This window comes from Rosa rugosa, chromosome 2, assembly GCF_958449725.1.
Source record: "Rosa rugosa chromosome 2, drRosRugo1.1, whole genome shotgun sequence".
NCBI classification, from domain to species: domain Eukaryota; kingdom Viridiplantae; phylum Streptophyta; class Magnoliopsida; order Rosales; family Rosaceae; genus Rosa; species Rosa rugosa.
In genome coordinates, this window is record NC_084821.1 from 9,061,134 (window position 1) to 9,068,747 (window position 7,614).

A 7,614-nucleotide genomic window follows, 5' to 3' on the forward strand; every position below is an offset into this window, starting at 1 on the left:
TAAGTCATCCACACAAGTCCATATCTTTTTATTTTAGTTTTCTTATGGGAGACATTTAGCGACGAAAACTTCATCGCAAACATGTGTCATGTTTTACTTTTTTATTGGTAACTTACGCCGACGAATAATTCATCGGAAAATGTGTGTCCAATTTTATTTTGAATTGTTATGGGATGCTGTCGCTGATTAATAATTAGTTGATATAAATGTGTTCTTTGTTACTTTATTTTTTCTGAGAGACTCTTAACGACAAAATATTTTTTTGGTAATTGTTCATCCTATTATTTTATTTTTGTGAGGTTTTGCCAATGAAGAATTTGATGAGAAAAGATCTTACCCCGGTACGAGCCAACATTGGTTTACAAGGTGCTAGACTTCAGATTAATGGCAGTGAAGTGCTAGTTGATGAGGTGCATGCAAGAACATATTTGACTTGGTTCCTAAGATTATAAAGCTATTTGCAAGTTTTTGAACTAAATATATATAAGTTTTCAAGTTCGACTTGGTCTCTTGTCGAAGTTAATATTGATTTCAAGTTCAATTTAATTTAATTTTAATAAATATAAGCCAAATTCAAGCAATTATATCGAGTCACTTTACACCCTTATTGCATGCATGTAAATGATTAACATCTGGTATTATTTTGAATGGAAATCATTAGTATTTGTTTAATAAAGATATATAATTAGGTATCATACTAACCTAACTCTAGGCTGCTACCAACCTCAAACCTTATCTTGGGAATTATCATATTAAGATTATGGAGTCTTTAGAAGTAAAAAGGTATTGAGGATGATTTGTAATAGGTCTTATATTAATTCCAAGTAGTCTTATATTAATCGGTGACATGATAAGCACATACACTTTGGTCGGTTGTCCAAAAATGGGTAGCAAAGTCAATTGAGACACTTCGACAGTTCGACCTCACAACACATTGAAACAAACCGAAACGGGGATAGGAAGGAAAACCGCGGTTGGGTTTGTCATATATTCACCGAACAAACTCAAGCCCATACAATAAATGAACTGTTTATATTTATAGAAGTGCAAGCCCAATGTCAAAGGAGACCTGACCATTCAAACCCTCTAAGTGGCCCGTCCAAAAGCCTGATCTCAAGAATGTCATCCTTTTTCAGTTGTGCAAGAGATCCGATTTGACCTCCACCGTGAGAGGAGGTGAAACCTCACTGTAATTTCTACATTCCACTGGCACGCGCAAGAGTCGAGCGAACTTCTTTTCTTCTCAGTCACTTGATTCTCATCTTTGACCCTATATTTGCTTTCTTGTGCTGTGAAAATATAGTTTGTAGGCCCAATTTGAGGCGGTAAAAGATGTTTGGTAAATAATAATAAGTGGATACACCTAATAGTAGTTCGTAAGTTACATAAGCTAAAAAATTATTTGTATATGTTAACTATCACAAACTGGGTTTTAGTAGGGTGTAGAGAGAGTGCTTTAGGCAAAGGCCTTCGGCCTAGAAGACATGACCCAAACCAAATCTTTTCACGAATTGTATCTTTGCCCTATAGTAGTACAAAATGTTCCTATTTCAGGCAAGGCAACCAAAGAAGAGAAAGCTAATCGCGATCATATAGTTTTGATAAACATGTGTACGTGGAGTCGGAATTTTATATTTAGAGAGGGGCAAATATAAAACAAAAATATAAGTTCATTCAGTCATGTCTCTTTTGAGTAGCATTGGTTGTAGTTAAATGATCTGCTAATTATCTTCTGCACAATTCTCGTCCTAATTAGTTTAATAGCTAGTATTTATCTCGAGTACCCATGCATAAGTAGCCATAGACCTATAGCTAGTAGTTCTGCACTCATATCCATCGGTGAAGGAGAAGAAATGTCTCGATTTCTTGACTTGTTCTAATAAATATCTCTTATATACTCCTGATCGAATATATTGCAGATTTTGTGTAATTTGCTCAGCATCCGTCTCTAACACAATATGAGGAAAAACCCTTGATGAGCAACTTGCAGAATCAAAAGAGCTGCGCATATATAGGGATCTTTTTTGGTCTTTTCTAGGGATAGGTTTCTATCATATTTTTGCATCTCAACCGTTCAGTTTTTAGTTCTTAATGTGTAAATTAGTTCTGTAAATTTTCAGCCAAATTGATTATAATTAAGGCATTCAAAATAACGATTTAATATTATAAGTATGAACGGTTTAAGTTTGACAGATTTCGTTCGTCCATTGATTTAATTTAGTTTGATACCTTAACGATCACCGATTCGGCTGAAAATTTGCAGAAACGATCTACATATTAGGGCCTAAAAACTGAATTGTTGAGATGCCAAAATGTGATCGAAAACTTGGTCTAATGCTCTATCCCTATAATAGACCAAAAAAATGAATCCATTAGTAGAAGGGCTATATATATATATATATATATATATAATTAAAATATCCCTTCTCTAGGGTTTAGGGGGTAAGAATTTTGTCTACCAATTGAGATTAAAAACCAAATTTGTTCTTACTTTTTTTTTTAAATGGGGTTTGGAACCCAGTCAAGCTGGGAGGCTCAGCCCCACGCCCATATTATTATTTATTATAGACTGACGCATCGGGGGGGGGGGGGGGGGGGGACGTAATATCTGAACCCCTAGCGCTCATAGAAGCTTTACAAAAATCCTCATAGAGGACATCCTGTAGGTAATCAGGAGCCTCTTCTAAAGAAAGGTCAACAACATGACCTAGACTAGCAAAGTGGGCTAATCTATCTAAAAATTAAGAAACTATAATCCAAGATATAAAATGTTGAAACTGTTTCAAACAATGACTTTATGCCTTTTTTAAATATTAATTGTTAATTCGATTAAGTAGTTAAATATTTTTTGCAGAGGCTGACTAATTAATATGCCTTTCTAAGGCCAAATTCTCAATAATACTGTGGAGTCGGTTAAGATTGATTATCAGATCGCCATAGTCGCCGTTCTTAAGGCAATAATTGTAGGAAAAATGTCTCATAGGTTCTTTAAAAGCCACCCAACATAATCGGCCATTATTTTTCTACGTCCCCTAATCAATTGTATAATTGATTCAGAATTAAACCAATTCGGTGACTCACATGGCATGAATCTGACCTCAAGGCTCAAGCTATATATAATAGTAGTACCGCTACATCATGTATTTGTTAATTCTGCAGTAATGGTCGAACTAATTATTTACACCAAGTACGCAAACGCATTTGTTATTCAGCTGCAAACCTATATCTGCAGAACGTACTATTCAAATTAAGGTGCATCAAAATCATGGTAATCCTTTTCATTCCGACTAAATTATGGTAATCTATTGAGAACAGTAAAGTAAACACTTGCATGGAATTATGTATTTTATAGTTCACTTTACAATAAATCCAAACTAGGGGTTACTGTATTGTAGAGGAGTACGTGACGTCTGGGGTTTGATTGATTCAAGTTGCCTAGAAACATCATAATCATTCTTAGAAGCTAAACATTGTGCCAAAATTATACTAAATTGAAGGGTATTAGTTGGCAAGCGATCCTTTTCAATACTATGTCACTGGGATTTTATTTTTATTTCCACTAACAATAAACTACAGTAGAACATATAAACCCTTATTTTATATACAGGAATTGAAGCTAATAAATCTAAGCATTCATGTAGAAATAAAGTTGAAGTCTCTCATACATCGATCCTTCAAATTAGCAAACATGCATGTGTTAGTATATTGGTTAGTCATCAGTGTATTCTTTTGATTTATTATTTGAGACAAGAGTTAAAAGCCCCTAGACTCCGATCCAAATGAAGCAGCAAGACTAGTTAAGTATAACAACAACTTCTCTGAGCAACTGCTAAAGCAATCTTCCATGGCTAACTTGTCATCATCACTTGAAGACTACCATGGAAGAGCCTCTGCATTGGTTTCAGTTCCATTCAATTGGGAGTCTCAACCAGGTACTCCAAAATCCAAGTACCACCAAAGCCTTACTCTACCTCCTCTCACACCCCCACCTTCTTACTTTTACAACACAAATTCCACAAAAAGGCCTAAAACGAAAACCAAGTACTCAAAAACTCCTCTTTTACACAACATTTTCCCTAAGCTACGATCAAGAAAATCATCAACCCCATCATCACCGGCCTCTTCTTCTTCTCCATCAAATTCAAGGTCATCGTCCACATCGTCAGCATCTTCAATAACTTACTATTCGGTGCCATCTTCTCCTGTGAGTACACCGGCGAGAAATCACTGTGCAAGAGATCGAACATTGCCAAGCCCAAGGGTGCAACTGGAAATTGATTCAGGGATGCTGTGTCCACACGAGTATGGCTATGGCTCAAGCGTTTCAACTACTTCAGGTTGTTATTCATACTTAATCAAGGTACTGCTTAGGGAATATCAGCAGTAAGTTGTTGGAGTACTTCGAACTCATGAGATTGATCAAGGAAAGCTTCTGGTTTTGCTTTAGCAGAAACGTATATGTTTGCAGTATGTAAGACCATTAAGTTATTTACCAGATTGATATTTTTATGTTGGTCAAAATGTCAAATTAATGCATGTCAGTTTTCCCACTAGCTCTTAACACCTTAAATTCGGTTTCTATGCTAGCCTGAATTTTCATGCCTACCTCCAGAGAGAATTCTACAAGATCTATTTCCTTAGTTAACACGCCAGAGATCAAAGCTTTCTCACTTTTGAGTATTCATGTGTAAATAAAAGATGCCCTCATGCCCATAATCTTAGTCAACTTCGTGTATCAAAACCGGCTTTACTTAAGATTTAGATGCATGCATGACAGCATGAGATATTTAATTTATCAGCTCTAACATTTAGACATGGTCAAAACGTTTTGTGGTACTGGAGTCTTGGCCTAATTTAAGTAATTATAAACTAAAAAACCCCTTGTTAATTTTAGGTTAGCAAGGAGAAAGGCTCCACATGTTTATGATCAAGCAGATCTTGGGAGTCTTTGTATTCTTGTTAATAAGAAGGTTTCATTATATTCTTGCATCTGTCAAATGCATACTTTGCTCTATATAAAAATGATGACCCCAAATTCATGAGGATAGCAATTAAGGTTTAAGGTGTAGGATTTCGGTAAATTATTGTACATACTCTCAATGAGATTATATATAGAAATACATATTTTACTTTAAAATAGTAATTCATGGAGAATTACTAGCCAGTTACTACTCCAAATTCATGGGACTCATTTTCAGAAAGAGCCTAATCAATGTCTGGTCCCTAATTGCTTAGGTAGGTGCAGTTTCTTAGTTCCATCGGAGGCTCTAATTAATTAGTTTAGCTTGTCGCTAACTTAAAATTGTGATTAACTGCAACGTTGCATGTATCCCTCGATCTACAATAGTACATTGAATATTACCATCTTAATTAATCAACATATACATACATATACATAAACATACACACACACACACACACACACACACACACATAAACATATATATATATATATATATATATATATATATATATATATATCAGATCCTATCCAGAGCGGAGCTCTGCTTTGAAATTAACGTGTGAAGTTCGAGTTTTCGGTCACTTCTTGATCGCATATCCACATCTCGACCGTTCAGTTTTTAGGTACTACTGTATAGATCATCTCTACAAATTTTTAGCCAAATGATGATCGTTAAGGTATCTAACTCGCTTAAACCAATCGACATACTGAATCTGTCCAACCTGAACCGTACTAGCTTTAAGGCAGTTATCAATGTCTTAACGGTCATCAATTTGGCTGAAAATTTTCAGAGATGATCTATACTCTAGTACCTAAAAACTAAACGGTCGAGATGTGGATATGCGACCAAAAAGTGACTGAAAACTCGAACTTCACACGTTAATTTCAAAGCGGAGCTCCGCTCTTGATAGGATATGTATATATATATATATATATATATATATATATAAATTGATGACCGTTAAGACATTGATAACTGCCTTAAAGCTAGTACGGTTAAGGTTGGACAGATTCAGTATGTCGATTGGTTTAAGCGAGTTAGATACCTTAATGATCATCAATTTGGCTGAAAATTTGCAGAGACGATCTATACACTAGTACCTAAAAACTGAACGGTCGAGATGCGGATATGCGACCTAAAAGTGATCCAAAACTCAAAGTTCACTCCGTAATTTCAAAGCGGAACTCCGCTCTGGATAGGATCTGTATATATATATATATATAGGTGTTGATAACTTGATAGCAGAAGTAAATAAGAGAATGTCGAAACTAGATTAATTAGGGTAAAACAAGGGTGTGATTTGTTAGCCTCCAACTACGGGTCAAACAAGAAAATATTAAATCATCCCAATCTATTCTTGGTGGCCAGGGGGGAGGAAGCGTTTTAACAAGACCTCCCGCACACGGATTAGTCTCTGGGCTTAGGAAGCCTTTGAGTATACTATATGATTTCGATAAAAAAAAAAATGTCAGAACTTTTTTTTTTTTGGTGAGAAACAGAACTCTTTTTAATTACTTCATAATAAGGTCCTCCAAATATGCCCATGTTAGGTTTTCATTATTTTTTTCTTTTTTTTTTTTTGAAGGGAGGTTTTCATTTCTTTTTTACCTATAAAAATGTCAGGGTTTCATCCCATATATATAAAAGTCTTGAACGACCATTAGTTTGTTCACTTTGTTGACGCAATGCACTACGTATTCTTGTTGGGCATAGAAATAATAATTCAAAGTAGTCCTTGTGAAATCTATACGTGCACCAAATTACAAAGTCCTTGATGAGGAAACAAGGGAAAACCATAGGACGTGCTGGAAAGCATCATCTTATCAAACAGCGGCCACTCCAGTGCGGTTGAGTAAAACGTGCAAGCTTAACTAACACCAAAGCAATCATCTCTAAACTGCGAGGACTCACAATTTCACCCACACACGTTGTCACAGCCACCCATTTATGCCCCAAAGATTGAGACACCAACATTTGCACAATATCCATCTACTATGCAGCTACTACTCTTTCTTTAGTAACACGTGCAAGCTTGACTAACAAGATATATTCATAATTTATATTTATGCCTTAATCAAGTACTGACTAAACAACCATTTTCTCCTAATTCTTAACATAATAGGGTTAATACTAGAGAATCCAAAGATCTAGCCTAACTACGACTTGTAAGTACACATGGATTAGGATCACCAAGAGGCTGAGATTGTAAAATATATCATCACATTCACTCCAAAAAACTCGGACTGCGCGTAGGTTTTTTTCAAGATCTCCTAGCCTTCTCGTCCGGCGGCGCTCGTCGGTGGTGGTTCGCCATGCCGAATGGGCTGCTGCCGGGCGGGTTTTGAAAGCAATGGCCGTGTAGTCTTCTGAATGGGGGTGGCTCGAGGTTTTGGCAAAGGAGTCCAGGCTGATCGGTTTGTGCAGGTTTGGTGGGTCGTCGGAGCTTCCACGACTGCTGGCGGCGGGGGTTCGTTAGGAGCTCTCCTGAACATGTGATGTTGGCGTGGCTATGGCGGTTTTCTGGGAGATCGGAGTGGCAACGCAGCTTTGGTGGTCTGGGAGGATCGCTGTAGGGGAGGGGCCATGATGGATCTGGGGCGATCGTGGTGGCAGCGTGGCTAGGCGGTTTTGCGCGATCTTGTCGGGGGTC